This window comes from Taeniopygia guttata, chromosome 5 (genome assembly GCF_048771995.1).
Source record: "Taeniopygia guttata chromosome 5, bTaeGut7.mat, whole genome shotgun sequence".
Lineage (NCBI taxonomy): Eukaryota > Metazoa > Chordata > Aves > Passeriformes > Estrildidae > Taeniopygia > Taeniopygia guttata.
The window spans coordinates 46,047,440-46,073,930 of NC_133030.1; the positions used below are offsets into that span (position 1 = coordinate 46,047,440).

A 26,491-nucleotide genomic window follows, 5' to 3' on the forward strand; every position below is an offset into this window, starting at 1 on the left:
TGTGGGATACTAACTCCTTTATTTTTCAACAGAAACAGAGAGGCTATTTCACAAGATGTTTTACAATGTGAATTAATATATTCTGAATATTTCTCAAAGCACAGGACATTTTCCCCTGCAGTATCTGCAGCAGATGCCTAGTAAAACCAGGTTTTTCAGGCTAAAGTGACTTTCTGGATATCCACTTTATTTCCTCTTTCTAGCCTCATTTGTAAAATTAATTTTCCCAAACTCCAGCAATATTTATGAAGACAAAAAATTGTATTGCTGAGATATGTCACGACATAAGAAATTTAAGATAAGGTTCCTCCAACCTTACAAGTACATGGTGAGAAAGAGATAAAGGTCTATTACATGTTTAAGTGTCTAATTTAAGGAATTTACTGGAAAGTTCACAGGCACTCATGACTGTTCTGATGGAATCTCCCAGCATGAGTAGATCATGTGCTTGTGCCCCATATGTAGTGTTAAGCAGGTTGAAAATTGAGCCACGTGTAGCATAAATTTTGGCTATGCATAGCAATAGCAGAAAAACAACTTTCCCTGTGTTAAATTTATTCAGCCTGAGAGACATATAGAAATATTGCACTTATATTGCTATAAATATATCCTTAGCAAGTCAACATATTTAAACCTGGACAGAATATTTTCAGCAATAGTAAAACAAAGGCAGATTGATCAAAGTCTGTTGTTTTACCCAAATCAACAGAAGTCATTAAAACCCACAGTCTTCACTTAAATTTTCAACTGGAAAACATATTAAATTTGCATTGTGACACTGAATGTAATAATTTCTAAATGAATGCAACTGAAAAAAAAAAGAAAAAAAACCCAGAAATTTAAAGTGCAAAGCAGATGGTATTTTACATTATAAAATAATAATTTCCTGATGGTAGTAATTTTGATAATAGGTCTAAAAGTACTAAATAAAAAAAAAAGTGGTGCTTAAAACTTGTCATGAAATAAACAGGTAGGTGCAAATGCACCAAAATTTACATTAGCTTATATTTATTTATATAAATTTAAGAGCTTTAATTTTTTTGATTGAATATATTGAATTTACTGTACTAAGATTAACAACATTTTAGATCTCAAGTAGTTTGCCACTGAAGTAAGTGATAATCTTTCTCTTGGCCACAGTAGATTTTGGATCAGGAACTATGTTTGTGACAGGGAAATCTGTGAGTGCCTCTTTTTCATGTCAGTGAATGATCTGATAATACCCCTGATGCATTTCACAGCAAAGAACTAAGGAAAGAAAATTACAGTCTTTGTCAGTCTCCATTTCATTCTTGCTTGAGTTGCAGGTGTTCCCTTGCTTTCAAATACTTGTGGTCCGGCTATATTTTCAGTGCAGATAAAATTAGGGTTTTCCCACTTCTGAAAGGAAAAAAAAAATTAACATTCCTTCTTTACAGTGTGATGGATAGCAAAGACAGTATGTTATTGATAGGGTTTTCCACCTCTTTTTAAAGATGTCAATTTTTACACCAGTTTTAAAACCACGTGCAGAATCATTTTTCTCTTTCTTGGCAGTGTTAAGCAGTATTCTTTTTATTTTCTTCACATTTTTTAATATTGCAAACAAACAAGGTTAGTCTCCCTTTGATGAAGATTTTCTCACATTCTTGTCATTTAAGATCTTAACATCATTCTTTTTCAAAAGCAAAAGTCAGACTGACTGAATTCCCTTAGGATAAATAGAAAAATTTACATTTTTTTCTATACATTCCTCACATGTTTGTGCATGGTACTGGAAAGCACGTATATGCAATGTTGCCTCTGGAGCATTGGTATCTGTTCTTCACTGTGTTGTCAAGAATTTATGCCTGTACCTCTGACTTTAATCTGAAAAGGTCAGGTTGTTAAATATATAGAAATAATATACTCTTCTTTAGCTCGATCTGAGAACAGATGGTAATTCATCCTTAGAAAAAGAGAGAATTGGTTTTTTTTTTGAAGAGAGGCATAGAGGCATTCCTGAAAGTTTCTTCAAGGCTGATTGGAAGAAAGTGAAACGTAAAGTGGTATTCACAGGCCATGAGAAGGTACTCCCTGTCTTGCTAAATGCTATTAGGGCAGTCACAATGATCTAAGACTAGGTTAGGGAAAAAAAAAAAAAGTAAATAATCCATTTCCCATCTTCTTTTCTGCATGCATATGGTCTCAGAATAAATTTTTTTCCAAAACCTAATTGTAAATCATTCCATAAATGTTTTGTTCAAAATTGACATTCAAAGTAAGGAGTCTAAAAATGTATATAAATGTCACAAAACATGTTTATGCAATCTGTTAGCATAGGTTGTAAATGAATATCTGAAATTAATTTTCCATAAATATTGTAATCTATAATACTTTGAATTTACTGCTTCTGTGTGTATGTATTTTCTTATATTTTTAATTTTCTTTATTCTAGGAGCTGCATTCCTAGTCCATCTGTCTTTAAGATTTAATAAAAATTTGATGTCCAGTTTGAGATACCAAAGAGGGAAGATTTGTGGCTTATACATAGCAATCTTATGGAAATTTCTCTTCACTTAACATCATTAATGTCATTAATTAATTAATTAATGATATTGATGTCATTAATATTATAAGCATCAGAACAATAGGAGTGATATAAACTGTATATTTAAACACTGTTTAATATTTTTAATTATCTGTTTTTCTTTCAATTACCCTGTATGCCTACAGAAAGTTCTGACTGTATGCTCTTGATCTTCGGGCCACTACAACTGTTTATTCATATGTAGCAATTTATAACTATAGGAATGTAAATTCTTTGCACACGTATATTGTCCCAATATCACAGATAATAAATAATGCTGCTTTTCACTTATGTAGCAAATTTGCACCCATTAGATAAGCAAGTTAAGGTAAAGAAAACAAATGGTGATGCCACACTCAAGTTCTGCTGAGGTGGCAGAGTAATTTTTGAACTCCAGTCTGCTGACATACAATGTGCACCAGCTTTGACCCCCATGCACAACATTACATTTAATAGTAAGACTGAGTGAATGCAGTTACTGAATATCAGAGAAATAAAAAATTGGTCGTGGCAAGCTGGCTTAAAACTGTACTCATATGGGGAGGGAGGGGTGTGAAAGGCATTATCTATTGTTTGATAAGCAAATGACACGGATGCCCTGCAATGACAGACAGGGAAGGCATCACTGTTTAATTACAACCTTTGTACTGAAGCTGATTTTATTCTGTTTTTCTGTGACTCTGCTCAGTTGTCCATATTCACTGTCTCTTTAGCTTCAGAAACGATAAGAGGATTGATTGTATTTTTTAGTGCAGTTATGATTAGCCTAAAGCACAAAACTACCAATATTCAGTACAAGGATAAAAAAGGCAGCAACCAGGAAAAAGGAAGAAGTGTTTATAAAGCAACAATATTATAAAATCTTTGCAACAAATTGGGTTGTAAGGAATTTTATTCTTTAGTCTTTAGCTTATAATTTTTCTCCATTTTTCTAACAATGTAAAGAATGGATGGTTCTGTAGATAGATCAGCTAGACTGTAGGAAACTGTTAGAAATCCAAGTCCATTTACGACTAACGCAAATGTATCTTTTAGAACAAGAGAATTTGGGAATGACTGCTACTATTTTAGGCACTTATATGTAGATAATAAGGCCATCTACAGCTGTGTCATAAAAGGTAATTGATGTTAGGAGACTTAGGAATGTGAATTTCCTGGCTATGAGAATAATTAACAAATATAGGAAAAATAATGTATTAGACTGCTGTAGAAACCCTCTAGAAAAAGGTACTTCTGCTATTTCTTCTGTCTCTGTTTACCAAGACATACTTGAACTCTCTTAGAATAAAAGGATTTAGGGCAAACAAGAATGGAAGACATATCTATCCAAAGCCTTCTCTCATATTTCCTATTTGCTGGTTTTAATTTGTTGCCTTTTAGAACCCAGACTTCTAAATTTTCCAATAGTTTATCTTTCTGTTCAATGTACAGGGAGCTCAGCCAGTGGATTATATTCACAGGTGGCTATAAAAGAGACTGCACACTGATATGTCCCACCTTGAGTGCCTAAATCCTTTGTAGTCCATACACATCCTGCCCCTTTGCCTCTTGCTTTTAAACTGTGTGCAATAGCCCTTTCTTACCTAATTAGGGCAATGGAAATAAGAAAACATCAATACAAGGGATACAGCTAAATAATTGTAAAAAAACTGCTCTCAAGCATCTAACTTGGACATAGTAAACATTACACCAGACTTCAGGCTGCCAAAGCTCATCTTTTTCAGTGATCCTCAATAACTCTTAATGTTTTGCCAAAGAAAAGTCATGATGCAAAATGAAAGCACAGTTTGGTTCTTTAATATCTCTAGCATAAATATAGAATTTCCTCTGTGTGTTTCATCTCACTTTTTCCTGCCAGATGCCAATATCAGTGTTGCAGAGTGTTGGTGAAAAAATTAAAATGCTAGAATAGTGAGAGATGCTTTTGAAAAGGCTCAGATATTTCCTTGTGAATACGGATGCAATGTAAAATTACCAAAATGGTGATGCTTACATGGTTGAACTCTTATTTAGTTGGTAACATTAAATATTCCTTTTAGAAGTGTTCAGCATTTCAAACTGGAGACAGAATTTCAGAACTCTTATGTGAGTTACTGTAAAATACTTTGGTTAATAGAATGATAAAAAAATATTAAAACTGATAAGAAGCAGTATTAAATAAGTATTGCAATTTACACGGTAGCACTGTAGTAATACCAAAGAAGGTGAACCAAATCACCCAAAAATTAGCTACATAGCAGTCTATGACAATGTGTGGGAAGCTGACATAAAGGATTGAGACCTTTTGAACTGGCATATCCTGTCCAAATATACATTCATTATCTTCATTGCTCTGCTGTGTGTCTTACAAGCTGAACAATGATTCAGGCTCTAAGGTTCTCCTGTAAGATTATCCTTTGGAAGTGGGATAAGAACAAAGCGGAGGGAAGAGAGAGGCTTATATGGAATTTTGTCATAAACTCAGAAATATTGACACTGCTTGTTAGAACCAATGCCAGCACATTCTCCCGAGAACTGAGCAGAACAATGATAAACACTCAAAACCTTATTCTTGGAATGTGTTGCAAACTACTGTGTAAAAAGTCACTAACTACCCCTCACTTCTCCCTGCAAAAAATCCCCCATGCAATTCTCCCACCATAGATTTTTCTGGTTTAAACTTAGAGCATTTAAGAATATAATGAGCAGATATGGATTATAGAATATTTCAGATCCAGATATTGAACGACTTTGAATAGAGAGAAACACTTGGGTTTTAAAGAAATTACAGTAATGTAGCTTGGAAACTGATGGGAACATAGTAAAGTGATTGTTCATCAGATAATCTGTAGAAAAGAGTGGAAAAAAGGAAATTACATAAAGGATGTACCCAAAGAGGAAGTTGTTCCTAGTCTATGCAGTGAAGGAATCTGAGCCAAACTATTTATCTGACAATGAAGGGGTTACAAGGGGTTATATATATATATATATATATATATATATATATATATATATATATATATATATATATATATATACACACATATACACGCATGTGTGCATATTTGCAATTTTAAATTTATTTTAAACAATAAACAGATCAACATTTTTCTGATGTACAATCTCTTTACCATAATTCCATTAGACTCCAAACTATAAGGTTGTGATTTGTTTTTCTTTCATGCTAGTCATCACAGTTTTATTGCCTCCTTTCCTCTCAGTTTTCCTCATATTTCTCTCTTTCAGTAAGTGCAACCTCCATCTGCATAGGTAGATTGCAAGAGGTAGTGTGTCTATTATCAGGTTTCTCAGGAGTGCACTTTCAAGGCAAATCTCACAGTTCTCTTCACATGTATTTGGTGCACACAGTGGAATGGCCGAGCCTCAAAGAATTGCATCCCAAGAATATGTGACCTGAGGGTACATGTATATCATTCCTACTACAAATAGGCATTAAAGTTTTGGTAACAAACAAGAAAAAATGCAAAGGAGTATAAATTATACATATTCTTTTGATATTTCAGTTACTATTTCTTCCAAATATATGACCTCTTGAGCCTTCAGGTTCTTCAAGGAAAAGCATGAAGAATAAAAATGAAAGTCTGTTTCACTTCTGCTCATAAGATGTCCTCATGTTAAAAGAGTATGGCAAAGATTTCTGGTAATAAGATACCTTAGACATGAAAGTTTCTGCATTTTTTCTGTCCATAGATTATAAATCTGTGAACACCAAGAAGTCTTAGCAGCAGAACAGTTCCTAGACATTTTTGAGACGCCGAATTTTGCTAATCATCATTATTCCATAAAAATGTCAGCCTCTCTTCCAAGTCTAATCCCATATGCTCTTGATCACAGTCTTCTGCCTTTCATCAAATGTGGCCCTAAATGACCTCCATTCAGTCCTTTCACCCCAGAGCAGTTCACCCAAGTTCAGTGATAAATTGTAAAAGGCAAAAGAATGAAATCTGCACTGTTTCTTTATCTTTCCTAAATTTAAAAATCTTTCCTGCCTAATGAATTAAAAATTATTCATGAATTTATAATATTTTTGTGTTAAACACAGAAATGTTAGGCCTTGATGTTGTGCTTAGGTTTCTTTTGAACCATTTTCTAGAAAAGAACAGTTTCATTTTAATTTTACTCAGATTTTTTTCAATTCTTATTCCTATAATAGTACTAGGGGAATCTAGATTTGCTGGAATCAAAACCTCAAAAAATCAGAGATCAGGTTACTGAGCTATTAAAAGCAGCTCAAACCTGGTGTGGGCAAGAAACTAAATCAAATACTATGATTAGTGAGAAAAGTAATTATATTTGCAGAACTACATCTGATCTGAAACTTCCAAGAAACTCAGGTATGGGTCTTATTATCCTTGATCTTCTCAACCTATAGAATCATGGAGTTTGTTTTGAAAAGAGCCTTTTATGATCATTTAGCTCAACCCCACTGTTGCTTCGTTAGGTCAGGTAATGTCACTGGCTACACATGAATTGAGACAATGTGCTCTTATGTCTACCTCCTTAAAAATCTTTCTGGCTTCACCAGTTTTACTTGTTTATGGCTCTTGTTACCTATGGCATGTTGTATGTAAGTTTTATAAAATTCTAAATAAGAAAGTGAATTTTTGAGTTGTACTTATATTTTGGTGTTCCTTAGGAAATATAAAAGTAATATTGGTCCAACTCTGATGGTGTAAGTCATCACAGCAACACTGATTTATACCAGCTGAGACTATCTCACAGTAATTCCATTCTTTCTCTGTTATATGCTGTCTGTATGTCTTGTGCAGTGGTGAGTTAGTTTAACCAACATCTATGGGGACTTTCCATTTTTTCAATTAAGAGAGAGGTCATTAAGGGTATAGTTTTGAGAAAATACAGAAAGCAGTGTAGGAAAAGGTCTTAAGCTCATAAATGTTCTTAATTATATATTGTGTCCTTAGTGTAAAGAATTACCTTCAGGTCATTCTGTCTCTTTTATCAGAATAAATCACCATCATCATCTATTCACTTGTGCATTCAATTCATGACATAATAGTGTCAGAGGTGGCACAGAATATACACATATATACTCAAATTCCAACACAGTGACCCAAATTGTGTCTACAGCTGCCAAGCAGAGTGCCATAGACATTTAACAGAAAGGGTTTTTTTTAAAGAAACATTTTTTCCTATGAAGGGAGGTAAATGGAGCAATGTCTTAGTAAAACAGCCTGAGAAACTAGATTCAAAACGCATTTATCTCTTAACTGAAAGTGTTTGAATACTTCATGTTAATGTTCATGTTAGAAAAATACCCAAGTAGATATCCTAAATGGAATTTTTTACTTCAAGCAGAAGGGACACTGGAAAAGAACAGTGCACTAAATTTCAGGATTGAAGTCCATTAGCAGTGTTCTATCAGTACAAATTCATGACAGAAAACAAGTACAACAATTAAAAAGTTAAGTTTACCTTGTATTTTAGCAAGTTGGAAGAAAAAAAGTTCTCAATATAGAAACATTTAATCTCAAATTTTAAGTGTGCACACGCCATTCCTCAGGAAACTCATATCCTTGGCAGTCCAATGATTACAGATAGTAAAAATGGTCAAAACTTTTAAGTTCAATGAGTAGATTTTCTCAATAATTTTCTGAAGAATTCCTGTGTAATCACATATCTGTATCATATTTGCAAAACAGGAGAATTCTACAGTTGCGCAGTGCAGCTTCACAAGCCTACTGGGGACTGAAAAGACTTTGGCAGGACAGCTCTGGTATATCTGATTTCACAGTGCATGTAGCATAAAGTTACTGTACAAGAACAGAATAATTTTCAGGTGTTGGGCTTGCTGTGTACCTGCAGATCAGCTGCATAAGATATGTACATCCAGCACCTTTATATCGTGATCCTGAGCTCACTAGTCACTGCCAGATATAACCTGAAAAAAAAGCAAAGTGTTCTTGAGAAAATTTATCTGCTACCTTATGGATGACAATCTGACATTGACGTTTCATCTCCACATTGTGGGTATGTAATGATTCAATACCTCCAGTGAGAAACAAAGATCATGAAACACATACCTATAAAAAAGCACCCTTCAGAAAAAGGTCTTAATAGAGCAGCTGGTCTTAATACTCCAATAATATTTTATAATTATTTACATTTTTTTCCAAATTGATCCCTTAACTGCCACTTGGGAACCAATCAAAAAAGAACCACACAGTTCAACATCACCAATTATTATAACTGTATTTGATGTTTATGCAGCTAGGTCTGTCTTTTGTTTTGCTTCTCAAAAGTCATGAGGGAAGTAGTTTTCTTCTTATCCTGTCACAAACTGTAAAGCAGCAGGTATTTCATAATCAATCCAGTTTCCAGAAATTTAGTTGGATGACAATGTAAATAAGTATTCAGCATTAAGTTGGGAAGGTAGTCTAAGATTTTCAAATTTGGCCCATTCCTATTAAATTACAACAAGAAGAGAAAATTAAATAAGCAATTTGAGATGAGTCATGACCTCTGCTCAGGTTGCTAATTAATCCTGTTTAAGTTCATAGACATGCAAACAAAAATCTGTTAATTTAAGAAAGAGTAATTCCTCTTAATTAGATATGATACAGAAATGGTTAATCAAAAAAAAGATTTTTTTTCCACTTTATGTTAAATAGGAGTTACTTAAAGACAGGAATTTAGGTTGGGCTTCTGTCCTTAGTGAATTATCCAAACCTTAACAATGTCAGTGGGAGATTTTGCATTTGTTTCATTGCATCAGGCCATGGTCTCACCAGAAACAATCAGCCATGGTAATGCTTGATTCCAACACTTTAAAGTTACTCTTTGAAGTGGCACTATAGATAAGTTTAGACTGTTCTATCAACATCTTGAATATGATCTGTAACGTCATTTCAACTGAGTGAGCTTATAAAAGATATTTTTGTGATAGATGGTTTTTATTTTTAACAATGACTCCTTGATAATAGAAACATAAAGAATTTTAAGGCGTTCTAGCTCTTTTTTGACATTCTATTGTTTGTTTTGCAGGACTTGTTTGTTGATAAATGGGGAGTCAGTCTTGGGCACTGGAGAAAGGAAAGCTTCTTTTATTACACATTATATATAGAGAAAGCACAGTATCAGGACATATTGTCCCTTGCTTCTCAAAACATCTCAAGATGCATGTTGGCACATGCAGAAGGTTGTGATGGTTATGTACTTTGAGTTCCAAAAGTAGTAATTTACAATGGATTATTATACTTTTGCTAATATGGCTAAATCTGGATCAAAACTACCCTTCAGTTCCTACTCTAACCAAAACTCTTGTTTGTGTCAGCAGTAGGGTGTTCCATGCTGCATTGTTCTAAAATCAGGACATGACTCTTCCAATGCCTTTGTTCCCTAAATATTAGCAACATTTCTGTGTTTAGAAAACTATCATCAGACCTGTTCATGCCAGATATTATCTGTAACTTGATATAAAACATGCTGAAATTGTCTCCGAGTGAATAAAATAATCATTCTTCTAAAAAAAAATGTAATCTGAGCTGAGCAGGGGAAAATGTGTTAATTACTGAAAAATATTCTTTGTGAAAAGAAGAAAAATCACATCTAGACTGTTAACCAGGCTGCCAACTTACAATCTAACAAGATTCAAAGTAACAAGGACATAAACTGATGTCCCATCAAATGATGTTTTTAATGGCCAGGAATGTGAATAGGGTAAGACTATGTAGGATGGATTAGTCATACAGCAAAGCTATTTAAATCCTCTGGCACTTCTAGGAAAGCTACAACTATATAACTCCTAGAAATATTATCTGATATTATTTTCATTTTTGACAGTGGTCTCTAGAGCTAGTACATTAGAACACAACAGATAAAAATGTTATTACAGAGGTTTGCTATGCTGTGGAGAGTTTATGTTGTCCTAGAGTTCTTGTGAGTGACAATGTCACGTGTCAATTTTGTGTTGATGTCAAATATTCAGTGGACTCAACAACTCACCTCAAGAGGCCTGACTGACAAGCAAAACACGAAACCAAACTTCATCTGAGGTTTTCTGATTCATGATTCATGTACTCTCCTTCTAGTAAACTTACTGATTTAAGTACAATATTCAAAAGTTGTTCACTTTTCAGAGTCCAATCCATTGCAATAGCCAAGCCCTTTTCCACTAATCACACCAGCCATGCACTGAGAATCTCTGCAATAATGAAAGATATTCCCAGCTGTGCAACAAGACCTTAAATCAAAACAAAGCATCTATCAATTTTTTCTGAATGATAATAAGCTACACTTTTTTTACACTTAAGGAACAATTAAGCAAATGTAAATCATAATCCAGTGTTGATCTTAGTTTGTCCATCTTTGTTTGCCAGCATTCAGGGAGGAAGAACTCATTTTTTTTCTCTTTTACCTAAGAATATTGTATTACCCCTTTTACTTCACTACGAATAATTCTTATGATATCTATCTGGCCCTTGTACTGGAAATGTATCAGTCACAGAGAGAGACAGGAGACCTATCTTTAGGCAAAAAGCAGGAATTCAGGCCACTTTGTTGTCCATCCAAGTAAACCCAGTGGAAGGCGTTGGTCTCACTCATAGTACAGTGTATCAAGAGTGTGTGACTGACTACAAGCAGCAGCACAACTTTTGAGACTGTGGAGGTTTTTGGAGTTACATGATGTTCCATTGCTTTCAGGAGGCACTGAACAGGAACCTTCTTTTAGTTTAGAGGTTTTCTTATTTTAGAAAAGACAACTATTTGCAGGTCTGAAAAAATACTTAGTCCCATATTCTGAAGCAAAATCCTAAACCCTTTAAAATTAAGATTTTTCTTTGTTCTGTTTTGTTTCTCAATAATGACAATGGAACAAAGTATGTATCCTTGACTGTGCTACAGATGGACTGTAAAGACTTGAGTGAGTAAAAGTTCTGTTGTGTTGTTTATCCATTATCAAAATAGTCTGTCCATTATCAAGTAAAATAATGAAATTGAGAGCCTTTTCTTGGCTTAGCAAAACTTGAGGTGTTAATGTTCTGTGAGATTTCTGGAGAAAATATTTTTGCAGTTACTTGTCTGTACTATACCTCTAACATCATATGTGTGTTCCATTCAGCAGTTCAAATTGTGTAGTTTTTAGTTTTCAAAAAATACATATGTAACATAATGACAGACACTGTCAGAGAAATGTTAGGTAGATAAACAGACACAAAATAGAGTTTAAAAAGCAGAGTCACAGCATGCAGTATAATGCTATTGCTGAGAACGGTTCAAAATCTGAGCATTACAATATAAAGGCTGGAGGAAGGGTTTAAAAGTGTCTTATCGATTCACACCACCTTTGACAACATTATATTTTTAAGTACTGAAAAGTTTCTAAAATAAAGAGAAAACACAAGGTGACTTTATTTTAAAGATGGTGACAAAATCTGCCTTCATGTTACAAATCAGAATCATTCCTAGTAAAAAAACTACTGTTTTCCTCAGACTTTACACCAGATGTGAGATTGGTCATGGATGTTAAAAGCCATGGAAATACAAGAGGAAGAAGTCTTTCTAAGAGATAGCAATTTTATTTGCATGCAGAAGGATGGGTAACAGACATCTGGACTGGCAGAGTGAGCAACAGCGGTGGCAGCATGAGCAGCAAATTTTGTTATTATTAGCAATTCAAATGCAGGTATCAGAATGGTTTTGTGTTTGAATCATTCAACAGGGTTTGCTCCAAGGCTGGAACTTGCTTTCTGGAAATTCCATAAAATTTCATTCAAAGCACTTAATTTCTCCATTGAATGGAAAAGGGAAAAGAACAGAGAAGAGTACAACAAAAGAATTATTCCAAGAGTATTAAGATTTTTTGGTTTTTTTAACATAATTGAAGAATTATTTTCAATCTAAAAATTCAGTGCAGTCCCAATTCTATAGAAAAATCTGGAATGGGTTTCTCTTGGACAGTTCTCTGACTTCTATACATATGTGAAACTTTCAGCGATTTGCATGCTTGGAAGAATCACCAGCTTTTCATCTCTGTTATTAACACTCCAGCAACTGTCTTGTTAAAAACCCTCATTCTGTTATTACAATGTGTAGACTTCCCGCAAATGGCTCTTTCTGCTTATGTAATCATCTTTCAATACTGCATCCTACTAAGACAGTCAATTACTTGCCATTCTGCCCTGTCAGAGCACTGAAGCATTTATGTACTTGAGATATTCATGTCTGGAGCTTTAGTTTTAAATCTAAGAGCTCCCTTCACCTTCTGAAATTCTTTGCTTTATCAAGTGATTTTGTTATATAAAGCCATTACTGAGAGAAAGGCTGTTTCATTATTCATCACTTGCTATCACCAGAAGTCTTGAAAGTATAATAGAAAACAGTCTCTGTTTGAGCATTCATCAAGGTAGATAAACCATTATCTCACTACATTAGGAGAGACACAGACAGAGTACATTGAGTTTTTAGCATCCCTGAATGCTTGAATAGTGTCATGAGTACCTAGGGCCAGATATGAATAGGTAACCAGATAAATTTTATCTCTGAAAACATAGTATGGTGGATAGTCAAAATTAACTAGGGACATGGAAAATTTTGGTACCACACTTCCAAAACATCAGTCATTAAACTTAGAGAGCACAAATAAAAAAAAAAAAAAAAAGAACATTTTGAATCAGTTTACTTGACCTGGCTGGTTACACACCACAATCTCTCCATTACTCAATTACTCAGCTTCAAGGGGAGGAAAAAATTTTATGAAAGGGTCATGGATTGAGATAGGGACAGGGAAAGTGCACTTACCAATTATCATCAGAGACAAAACACACTTTGATTGGGGAAATTAATTTAATTTTTTACCAATCAAATCAGTGTAGGGTAGTGAGGTAAAGGTACATCTTGAAACATCTTCTCTTCTGCCCATCCCTTCTTCTTAGGATCAATTCCATTCCAGATTTTCTCAACCTTCTCCCCTCAGTTAGTGCAGGGGGATAGGGAATGGAGGTTGAAATCAGTTCATCACAAATTGTCTCTGCCTTTCCATCCTCCTCAAGCAGCAGTATGACAGCTCTTGGAAACCAGAGTATATTACCAGAAATTGAATAAAAATGAAAGAAAAAAAAAAAAAACATAATTGGTCCTCATTTTGAGTTTTGGAACTCTTCTTTTAATGTTAAAAATAAACACCGTGATGTTATTAGAGATCTAAATAATCAGTTTATATTTGATTCATATTCTTGGTTTTAAGATTTCCACAGTAATAATCTACTGGTTTTTAAAAAAGTTTTCAGGCAATTTTAAGCATTTTTTTATGTAGGCTTTGACTTTAACACAGAAGTGAAAAAATATCTGAGTTATTTACGTATTGACAGCTATATCTGTTCCCCTTCTAAGCAAAAATATTCTTGAATTAATTCAGCTTCTTGCATCTCAGATAGATTTCCTTTCTACTCCACCTCCAGATACTTATTACAAGGCTTTTCACAAGACAACTCCTTCATGCATAACATAGTATTACAACAAACAGGAAATATTTGCCTTCTAGTCACTATATTTTTACCATGTGTGGGCTTTGCAATACACTTCCACTGTGACATACTTCACCAAATTGCTGAATCTCATTTGCCTTCAGAAAATGATTGAATAACTCACACAGTGTGATCCTCTTGCTGCTGTAATGGATTAATACATGGTATCCTTGGGAAAATAACCAAGCATATTTTACACAGCTGTGATTTGCTGGCGGGAGATTTCACAAAAAAATGCTTCAAGGAATTATTTATAGTGATCTTGTCTTTGGAATTATATTTTTAGTCAAGAAACAAATTAATATGGGTCGACAGTCTTGACCACACTTTGCCTACCTCTAGTCTACCTCAAGTAGTAGCTGCATAACTGTGAATAAAAGTGTCTGCCGCAAAGAGGGTAGGAAAACTGAAAAAATACTGGGGTATTGCAGCTTAGGAATTAGGTTAATTGGCAGCTAGTAAATGGATTTGTATTTCTACATAGCTTGGCATATAGTAAAAAAATTAATTTGGTCACTTTTCTCTGTATTGCATCATGCAGTGCAATAAATTAAGGATGAAGATAAGCAGAAAATCTTCCATGTATTTGTATCTCTTCACTTGCTTATTCAGCATATCAACTGCTATTGCCTTTTGTTTATTGATTTTCATTTTTATTTTATTTTTAAATAGAAGAAACCAAAGTATTCTTTTGATTTATCTTCCTTCCAACAGCAGCTTTAGCTTTATTTCTAAGCTTCTGACACTCATTTTTCTTAAGCTGCACTTTTCTATTTGTACTCAATATGCTGTGTGCAATAAATACCTGTATGGAATGGGCTCTGGGAATTTTGCCACAACCAAGTAAATGAGGACAGAACTGCTATCTCATCCTTCCAGTCACCATACTCAATTTCTTCTTTAAAATATGTTACAAATACCTCATACTGCATTAAAAAAATATTTCTAGCAAGTGGAGTAGCTTGATTTAAAATGTCCAAATAGAAAAGTTAAAAATAAGGAATGAAACCATTGTATTTTCACTTTTATGGCATCCTACAATATTAGTGTTGGACATTTACTAATTAGATTACTCACCATGTCATTTTCCTGTCTCCATTCAGATGTAAGAAACTCACCTCCCAAACCAAACTTTTACAAAAAACTCTAGTTAAAAACAGAATGATCAAAATTATTGGTAACTAAACCAGTGACTGTAGAATTTTCATCCTAGGATTCAGTATGATGGGGAAAAATTGATGACAATAAGAACTTTTAGCAAGAACAAAGAGATGTCAGTGTCACTACACAAAATTAGAAAAAAACATGAATGTTAAAATGCCAGAGTCCCAGAGTCCGTGTAGCTTTTGTGGTAGGAAATTTCAGTCCACACTAAAAAATTTGTGTTGGTTAAACCCTTTGCTTCATCAGATTTCCATTCTGTGTTTAATACCAGACAGAGCCAGGTTAAAGCTCCCTCTGCTACACTGACAGGGTTGCAGCTGTAACTTTGCAGTGTGCACCCTTGGGTGCCCTGTGAGACAGAAAATCCCAGAGCACACAGTCATGAGGCAGCAAATCACTCAGGGGACCTCCCTGGTGTACCTGTGCTTGCATTACTGGTCCCACGCCAGGAGAAGGGAACACTAGCATAAATGTTTAATCAGAATGAAATTATATTTGCCATGTGGCTTTTATTTCAGAGAGGGTGTCAATAAACAGTGGAATATTGAATTCCCTATACACACACTTTACCTTTGCAATAATGCAGCCTGTATTAAAACAAATTTTAAAAACCCCAACAAAGAAACTGGTAAAACAGCCTTACCAATTTATCCCACAAGAATGGTACCAGTCTTCTTTTTGGTAACAATAATGAAGGTTTGCCACTGTTCCCAAAAGAAGCCCCCACATTTTTCTTTTCATAACTTTCAAAAAGGGAAAAAAAATTCAAAATAAATCATGTCTATTTTGAAGGTTGTCTCCTCAGCATAGCTCTGCAAAGTTACCCCTAGTTACAATACAATTTTGACAGTACCATCTCTAAGTTACCAATGAAAGAAAAACAGGAAACACAAAAGGATTTTTTCTTCAACCCCGTTAAAATTCAGAAGCAGTAACAACTATGAGCTTCTGCATTGCAAGAGTTGTGTTTGTTTGATAACTAGGAGTACAACAATTATGGTTATAGTTAGAGACCTTTAATGAAGGAGTTCTGTATTGAAAAAAAATGAAAGAGGGAGTTAAAAAAAGGAGAAATATGACTCAGTCAAAATCTGCTAAGATTTTAACAGTTGGGTGAATTCCCCACCCCTTTCAATATCATCCATGAGATGGGAAAATTGCACATTTTCTGTGTTCTTTAGTCTGATAAGCACAAAAAGTGTTGCTTTTAAATGACTGCTTGGACAATTTGCATGATAGAGATTGTAACTGGCTCTCGGAAGTACTTAGAAAATTGTTTTAGAAGTAGGCATAAAAGAAAATGGAAGGTTAAAAAATAGAGAGAGCATAATATGTTTCAAGCTCTTTTTACATTTTTTCTCTGCTCAAAAATTTGTTCTTTCAGTGTCAAAGACATAACATTTCTGACTCGCAACATTGCACAAATATAGCCAAACAAATAAGCATTTTACACAGTCTTGCAAAAGTTGCCTTCAACAAACAATAGTAATCTAAAGGGCAGGAGGAAATCTGTGACATTTTCCTAAGGTAAATATTACTTAATTGAAAACATTTCCACCATAAGAACTATAAAGACTGTCATTCACATCTCCTGCTATGCCTTTTTGATTACAGTAAGAAGTTGTTTAGATCAGATTCAGCCAACATGAATTAACCAGATGGAATGAAGCCAAATTTTACTAAATGACTAGTCAATAATACCTTTTGCAGGATGTATGTTTTAGGCAGAAGAGACCCAGCTACTACAGTGTTCACTGCTAGCAATTTCTGAACCATTTCAAAGTGATGCGGATGCCGGGATGCAACAGAGGTGTCAGAAATGGGAACAGGGCCAGTTTGAAATCTGGCTTGTGTGCTGTTAGGCACTAGGGATGTCCTTAGGCAAAGCAAGAAGTTTCCTGGGGCAACAGCATGATGAGATTTTGATGGCAAAATTGCAGAAGTGGCAGAGCAGTTTCTACAGACAGCGGCCTCCCAAGAATTGCAATGTTCTGCCTCAGCAATCCTTGGCTACGGTCCCTGGTTTTGCACATCCAACCTTATCCTTTTTATCACCCTTAAAGCACTCTTGTTGGGGAAAAAATCCATTTAAAGATAGGTTTATCCCAGCAGAGGGATTAGAGTATGGCCCTCTACCCCCCTATCTACCTCCCTAAAACCAGAGATGCTGTTATTTCTCAGCAAAGCACAGAAGCTGGGGACACAGGCATGTGCTCATTTCAGGGGCTGTTGTGCTTTGTCTATCTCAGAACACCAATTTTTTTGTGGGGGAATTCTCCCTAAAGCACCTTTTGAGATCTGGAAAACAAACCCAGTGAGAAGAGAGAAAATGAGTTGAGCACAGAGTAAGAACCTTGATTTTGAGAAACTGGGAGCATGAAGAAATAGCATATGTCAGTAGACACAATGTGCAATGCTATTACTATGTCAGAAAATTATTACTGTAATCTCTCCTCACAGACTAAAAAGCAGGTAAAACTTTTTTTCTGTATGTGTTAAAAAAAGGGAAAAGTTGTCTCTATATTAAGGAAGAAGATACATAAAAATTCTGGGTAATTTCTACCTAAATTGATCTGTTTCATTAGTATAATGTGTTTCTCAGTGTTTGTTTTGTTTTGAAACAGAACATTAATCCATTATTTTAATTTAAAAAGACATTACTTATGGTGGCTGGTTTCAAAGCTGACATTTCTGCTTTAAAAAAATATTTACATTGCATAAAAGGATTATCTCTTAGAAAATCAGACATAAAAAGTAAAATAGAATAACCAAAAGACAATATTAGTGATTATGCAAAAAAACACTTTTCACTATTCATTTGCTGTAAACTCTGTATTATTTCCTGATGAGAAGAATTAATAACCCTGGACTGGATATTTACACTATTGAAAACATACACTTCGGGAGCATTTTCAGAATGGTTCATCGGGGGCGAAGGCCTGTTACCAAGGAAGCATTTATACATACGAGAATTAGGTCCCCAGATCTTGAGTGTCCTGAGATATTTTGTCACCATACACCTCACAGGCATCGGCTTCTGCACTTCTAACCTACACTGGTGTTCAGTATTGTTACCAGCTTTGACACTGAATACACTCTTGGTCAAAACACTTGCCCAGGACACGGAAGACCTGTGCATCCATCGGGAGCTAAACCATCTTGACTGTAAGGCTGATTCTTGCAAAAAGAAGACTCCTGAAAAGAAAACTGCATACAAGGGTCCTTATCTTGTAGCCAATTGCCCAACAGTACCAGGCATGGCCTCTCTTGAGCTCAATCTTGATTTATTGCTTTTCATCTTCAGTAGATGAACACCCACTTCTTGCTCTCAGAGAGAATCATGCTGAGGGGGAAAAGTCTCCTGGGAGGACATCTGGGAGTGCAAGCCCAGCCAAGCTAACCATGAGCTTCCTGCTTTCTGTACAGCTAAGTTATTTGGACTGTCACATGAAAGTGACCTTATTCACACTGGTGACAGAGTTTGGACACTGAAGGGATGTCTTCAAGCTGTAAGTCCAGGTTCAGAGAGAAGCTCTTCTCTTGTAATCCTGATGTGAATGCATCAGGTCCAGACAGATTTCAAATAGAGCCCAGTGCTTGCCTAAGCAGCTGGCTGTAAAATTTAAGCAGTTTCATGCTCAGAGGTGCCACTTTTTTGAGGTCCAGCCAGAAGTCATTCACCTCTGCCAATATGCTCACAGGACCTTACTCAAATACAGGGCTGGGCTGTGTCCAAATGGATGGAAAATCTGTGTTCCTGTGAAGAGCTTTTAGGCACCTGAGTCCTCAACTGGATAGTGAAAAAAAAAAAAAAAAAAAAAAAAAGTACTATTTGGCATGTTTAGGGATTATTAAGTTCTGGTTCTTTCTGAATATCTTTTATTTAAAATAGAGAATATACTCTTAATTTAGAGAGATGGGCAAGAACACCTCCAAATATACCCACATCTCCCGCTGAAGATATTGTTCCACAATTAGTGTCTTGCAAGTGATTTTAGTAATACTCTATTCCCCTTTTAAGTCTCTCTCCTGGTATGTTGCCATAACTCAAGCACTGAATTATTTAATGATATGCAAATGATAATGACTTGCAATTCCAAGCTACTACAAACAGATGGCAGTAGGAATTTGTGGATGCTCCATTTTTAACACCTAGATGCATCTATTTTTATCAAAATTTTTCTAATAGGTGTAAAAATATGTGCATTTCCAAGTAAATGAAAAGCCAGTTAAATTTTCTGATTTTAGCAACAAAATGGGGATGAATAAAAATCTTACCAAAATTTTGAAGTCCTTTTATGAAAGAATAACTAGTTTCTTGCAAGCAAAGAATGCAGAAGCATATATGAGCTTCATCTGATTTCCCATTTTAGACATTTTATTTCTTGAGCAAGGATCTGCAGGACCGGTGTAATGCACTGAGTTTTACATAGGACAATATCAAAGAATATTATTTGCTAGTAGCTACTGATCTAGAATATTAAAATTCATGTTCGCATAGAGGTAATATTTTGCAATGGAAAAATGAATTTATAAAAGTGAATCAATAAAATATATTATGCTTTTTTTGAAATTATTTTTTAAAAGAATTTGTGAATCTGGGTGTGAATCTTTAAAGAACTGAACCATTTCTTGCCCAATGTTGCTTAAATAGAATGAGCTGTGGGCCTCTAGGTTGTCTAGATTTGGTTTTATGTGATAATAATGCTGCTCTCTATTTTCTTTCTGTTTACAAAAGAACAAGTAATCTTTTCCCATGAGAAGGTGTGTCTCTGGTAATTAGAGGACACATTTGCCATCTAATAAGGAAGGTTTGTCTTTTTGTTCTCTCTTTTCACAACTGTGATTATTTTGAATAAAAATTATTGCTGTCTAAAGCATCAGGATCTATAAATCAGTACCTTGTATTGTATTAGTTGTATTTCTATTAGACTATTACTATTTACAGTAGATCTTAATATTTTCTGGGGCAGGGAGGGAAGTCTTCACATGGTCTACAACAATCTTTAAAATTCAATATTTTCCAAGGCTGATTTTTACATAGCATGTAAATCTGAAAAACAATTTGTGGATAGGTGTAGTTTAAACTAATTTCATAGCAATTTTAATCTGTGCATGTGTGCAGCAATTGGGGTCTTAGGTTAGCTATTTGGAGTACAACAGGAAGTTTAGATGGAGCTACTTTCTAATGTTAACAATGTCAAAAATTAACTTGTGTTCATAAATCTTTCATTTCCCTATTTGTTTGCTGCTAAATTCCAGCAGTTTTCATTTCCATCAATACTTTTATATGTGGCAGCTGGTGTTTGAGTATACAATTAGGGAGTGCTGTGCTGGAAAGTTGGCAAATTGGGGACAAGTGGAGAGAAATGTTGAGATTTTGTTGCCAGTTTTTTATATTGATTGCAGATTTTATATATAAAATATGGAAGCAGACAATACTATCCAAGCCATTTAAAGATATTGAAAATCAAACCACCTGAGCTTGAAGCATGTTTTCCAGCATGTTTTGAGTTTTAAATTAACAAGCCCATTTCTGTTAAGATATAAGTACAAATTTAAGTTACTAATGAGACTCAGGGTGTAATATTGTGAGATTCAGCCTTCTCTGTAATGACAAGTTTTCTATATCCATACCAGAGAAAGTCATTCACTATTGTCCTATAAGGTGTGTTTTCCTGTGCCAGCATGAAGAGCCTGAATAATTAAACGTAAAAAAAATTATCAGAATGTTTACTTGTGATTTTTATTTTTGTTTAAGTAATCATAATATGATTTTGTATCATTAGTGTCATTTTTAACCATAAATGTTATAACCCTTTAATTCAATATTTGAAAATCAGATCATTTAAGTTCTTTGCTTTCTGAAACAATGAAAGATACTAATTTTTTTTTATAATTAAAGTATATCATATTGGATATAAATCTAACCACTTTGTGGTCATCAGAATCTTTACACTGATGATTCTACAGGAGAAACACATCTCCTTGGAAGAATATAGCTTGTATTTTCTGTTGTCAATCAGATTAGGTAAGTATATTTTTTTTATTACTTTCATACAAAAGCAATAATTCTAGTATTTTCACAAATTTTAATCTTACTTGAAAGAGGGAAAGGAAATTTGTTCAACCAGCTGCCTGCCACATTTGCATTACTCTGGAAGACAAGAACTGTCAGTTCTGCTTCAGGAAAACTCTGCTGTATTTTATTCTGTTTCCTCCATTACTTACTCCTCCTCAGCGCAGTTCCTCCTCCTGAAAAGGTGGGAGGACCTTGCAACTTCACTACCCAGGCATCAAGAAAATGCTGAAGCATGCCAGAAGAATCAGGAGGACAGAATAGAAGGTAAAATTAAATGAGGGGGTGGATCTGCTTTGTCACTGACATGTGAAAATAGAGTTGGGACAGAACTGATGCACCATCTGATAGGACATGATTTATTTGAAATTTGGGTGGGTAGAAGTACTCTCTGAACAAGAAATGAGTATTTGCATGAGTAAGGCCTATGAAAGAGACAGGATTATCTTAATTTAAAAATCTGGGGGAAACAGCAATCTCAATTTTCAGAGCAGCACATTGAGTGTAACTCAGGCACATAAAAAATCCTAAAATATAACCTCTGCAGGGAAAAAAAATCTAAACATTTTTCAGGAGTCTTTACTTTTGGGGGTAAAACAATAAAGAATTTATTTGTATTTTCATTGATCCCAGTATTTCTGGAAACAGTTATTTTTATAAAGGAACAGTTTCATTCTACATATGAGAGCCCTTTAACATGATATTCTGGCATGTAGTTCTGGAATCAGTGATTAGATAACAAAGTCTATAAAACTTCTATAAAATACATGGTGGGAAAACTGTTTTTTTATTGTTTTGATGCATATTTTTAATTGTGTTTGGAAATGTTAACTAAGGTTTCAGGAAAGAGATGAAGTTAATGTAAAGCTATGGTACCAATCTCTGTAATCCATTCAGCTGCCCGATTGGTTTTCTCACACACAAATTCTGGTTGTGCAGTTCATTGCTTCACAGAAGTGATGAAGAGATGGATGACTTGTAAAATATACTGTCCATTTCATATAAAGGAGGTGATAACAAAAGTAAAGGGCAGTAACAATAAAAAAGCAGTAACCATTTTTAAAACTTTATTGACTTAAAATCTTTCATCAGTCAGTAACTCCCCTAAAGAATTGTAAGAAGGGTGTTCAAATAATGTTTCTGATGTAAGAAAATCAGTATTAGACCAAATGATTATTTTTAAAAAGTTTTTAAATCTGAAAATTTTACATCTGTTGGGTTTTTTTTAATAACAAGAGAGATTCTTACAGATAATATAACTTCTCCTCTAAATAAACCAATCTATTTACTCAAGCAGATTTATAAGTTAGATCTCACACTGCCAGTAACTGATCATAAAAATAAAGAAATTATATTTTACCAGTCAGCAGTGAAATGAAAAATGAATGATTCTGTGTCATGTATAAAGGATGAGTCACAAGATGGGTTGCACAGAGATATTAAATCTATGGGGATAATAACATATATATACCAATATCATTGATTTTTTCATATATACCCATGTATTTTTCCCAATTTTCTTGTAAAAATAGGAGTAAGGAAATGAACCATAGAATTATTAAAGCAAAGAACTACTCATGTTTAATTTTGTTATTTATGTGTCTGTATCTTGAACTTGTTTGTGATCTTACCAGAGGACAGCAATCTTCAATACCTTGCTGGCCTTCTCATGGTGCAGTCACTGAAAACTTTAAGCCTCTGTAGAATATGACAATGAATAAGACATATTTATGCAACCAGAAGATGAATGATCCACTAATATCCTGTTTTCTATAGACTGATAAAGTACATGGGCCACCTGAAGGGTCAGGGAGGAATGGTTATATAATGTATGCTGTGAATGTGTCATTATCCAGAAAAGCATTTAAAGAGCATTACAGCTGTTTCAGGAAATTCACAGTTCAGGGTGAAATGTACCATATGTCCATCAATACCTAGGCACGACAGGGTGCATTAAGAAAACTATTTAGGTGGCTCCCCATTGTGCCAAGGCTTTTGAAGACATATGGTACTTTTCACCCTTGACTAACATTTCCTTTCATTCCTTGTTTTCTGTAGCCACCTTAAACATTCTTTGAGTGTCATTTTCATTTCCAGGTATATGTGTACATATGAATGAACATGTTCATGAGAAAGAGAGACAGAGACAGTTATTTAGAAGACTTCCTAAGAAGACTTCCTTCTCTATTCTTAGAGGTTGAAACATTGTGTGCCAAATTTGGCAATTCTCATTGCTTCATAGACAGGAAACAAGTGAATTTCTGACACTGTACACAAGACACAAACAAAAAGAAGTCTTAGCATTAAACCAGAAAAAGAAAATAGAATAATAAAATCCATGTTCATGACTGGAAGGAGAGATAACAGAAATTCCAATAACAGTAGCAGTAATAGTACCAGTACCAATACCAGTACTAGTAGTACTAGAACAGTGATAGAAGCAAAAGTAGCAACACTAGCAATAATATTAACACCATATAAGACATGGATATTTTTACTAATTCACTGTAACTACATAAATCCATTTATAAAGAAACAAAATTTTCTCTTTATAAAGTGCATGTTAAATTCTTTATCACCTTATTTGAGTAATTGCTGATGTCTAATGTCCCAAGCTGAGGAATTCATCTTTATTTGTGTTCCTTGTTAATTTTCTGAAAACTGATGAACTGAATGCGTGCTAGATGCCTTTTCAATTTCAAATTCTCTGTCCAAGGTTCCAAAGTTCTTTTCTATTTCGTGTTGTCCTTCTAAGTAGATGTGATATAAGATATGCACTCTAGCAGGGTGGATGAGGATATCTTGCAGATATTTTTCCTGAAAAGTAGGGAAGAACTATTTTGTCCAGACGAAGTCACAAAGAATTTGAGAAGTACATTCTGAAAAGAACTAAATGTTTCAAGCTATTATCGCAGCACCTAGTTTCTTAAATTCCCATCATCTCTGTTCTTGACTGAGATGCTTCCTCCTTATCTTGTCTAGAATGAATTAATCACATGAAAGATGGAGACAGGAAAGGTAGTACAGTAATTCAGTAGGATTCCAATAAAAGTTAAAGGAGTAATGTCAGAGAAGGATGCACTAAGCGCAACTGCTTTGAAGACTATCGTAGCTTGTTCATTGCTATAAGAAGGTTCTTATTCCTCAAATGCAATACAGAGATATCTGCCTGTTCACAAGGTAAGTGCCAAAAACAATGGAAATGTGATATCCAATATTCATTATTTCATTTATTTCTTGTCCCAAGGAGAGAAAATTCCTTCAGTACAAGAGGATTTGACTTCACTTCCATGGGAAAATACTATATGTGGTATTATTTCATAAAGTAGGCAATTTTTATTTTGCCCTGATGTATTTTATCCTGTTTTCATGCAATTACCAAGTATTTAGGCAAGAGAGAAGAAAAGAATATGCATGAATTATTCATGCAGTGGTCTCTTAGAACCATTACCCATGGGAAAAACTGAAGTTCAAACTCTTACTACCAGAACAACACTAAAATAAAACACTTAAAGATTTAATGCCAAGCTGAGAGGTAGTAGCAACATAAACCTATTATTTCTGGAGATCTCTTCAATCTAGTTTCTGCTATCTGATTTCTGTCATGAATTCTTTCTCTTCGGAAATATCAGCATTTTATGGCTAAGGAACTTCTTATTAGAAAAAGTGGAAGAAAACACTCATCACCTAGACTATTTTACAAACTGAGGTTCCTTACTTTGGAGAATCAGAGATAGAAATCATAAAATCAGGACAGGAGATACTGTCATTCTTTTGATTTGACAATATATAGGAACACCAGTTAATCCTTAACCAGGGAAAATGATGACATAAATTTTAAAAAGCCAGAAAAATAAGTAGTCCAGAACAAAATATAAAATATTTTGTAACTGGATCTGAAAAGCATGCTGATATAAATGAGAAATTACTATTTTTTTAATCTTCTACATAATAAAAGTCCAAAACACACACCAAAAAAAAAAAAAAAAGAGAAAATTGTATTTATTGAACATATTTTCAGAAGAACTGCAGCAGCAAAATTTGCTGATCTACATCAGCTGCATGCTCACGCATCATGTTCTTAGTTGAGCTGCTACATAGCAAAAAAATTTACTAGATATGACAATATTTTCTCCAAGCTGATTTAGCAAATTATAGCTAAAGCTAGAACAGAAGACAGCTGGGGCCAGTATTTTTCATATCCTTTGCTCCGGACATAAGCTGAGCAGTGACTAAAAGCACATTAGGAAGAATCCACTCTATCTAAACACTATTTTGATACACCAGTCTGAATCAAAGCTGGCACACAGTTTTAAGAAATGAACCATTATTGAGCCATACCTGAAATACAGAAAACCATATCTCTCATACATGTTAGTGATTAAATCACTTATTGAAAATAGAATTAAAGAGCTAAAAAAGTGACACTGCCAAATAAGAAAATACAGTGACAATAGGGTAACTCATGTAAAATTCATATCCCTCAAGAAAACTTTTCTCAGACTTTGAAAAGTCTAGAAGACTTGGACAAAGAACTGAACATGCTTACAGTTGCTCTATGTTCTCAAAGACGTATCTTTCCCAAATGCACCCACTGTATCTCTCTTCACTAATCTGTTTGACAGATCCTGTACACTACAAAATTCTGTCTTAAAGGGGTTTGGAAGTTATGAGCTTCACAAAACCCTGTTGGTAGTGCCATGAAAGGGATTTTATCTGAGGTGAGGGTAAGGGCAAACTACAGGAAAGACGTACAGAATATCTTATGATGCTGACAATGAGATCCAAGGCTATAAGGAAATGTGAAGTGCTGAAGTCTATATTTCACTTCAAAACCAAAGTAGGAACAGGTTATTTTGTTTATCCTTATTCTCTCTCACAATCAAAGCTTTTTCTCAGTTTTAAAGGAGGAAGGAAGACATTAAGATGGATTTTTTTTTTTTTTGCCCTCTGCCCTCATAAGCCTGTCCTCTCCTTCTGACCCCACTAGGAAAATAATTATTTTCATGGAGATTTTAAAAAATCTCTCAGTCTTCAAATTAATCTGTCTTCAAATGATTGATGCTGCATATTGGTACCAAGTATAATGTGCTTAAATGAATGTTCCTTTATTTAGAACTTTTTGTTCTTGAGCTGTATTGTTTGCTACTCAATAAAAACAAAAATAAAACTTAGTTCTTTTCACTTGCCTTAATTTCTCTTCATTTTCTCCTTTTA

General features: G+C 34.4%; 1 long non-coding RNA gene across 1 annotated transcript in view; it reads left to right on the plus strand.

Moving 5' to 3' along the window:
- The first annotated feature begins 21,021 nt into the window (after positions 1–21,021).
- LOC115495573 (uncharacterized) overlaps positions 21,022–26,491 on the plus strand; it is a 40,017-nt gene continuing 34,547 nt past the window's right edge. Inside the window, exon 1 of the long non-coding RNA XR_003960864.4 lies at positions 21,022–21,541. This is a non-coding gene — a long non-coding RNA (uncharacterized lncRNA). The remainder of the gene's footprint in view (positions 21,542–26,491) is intronic.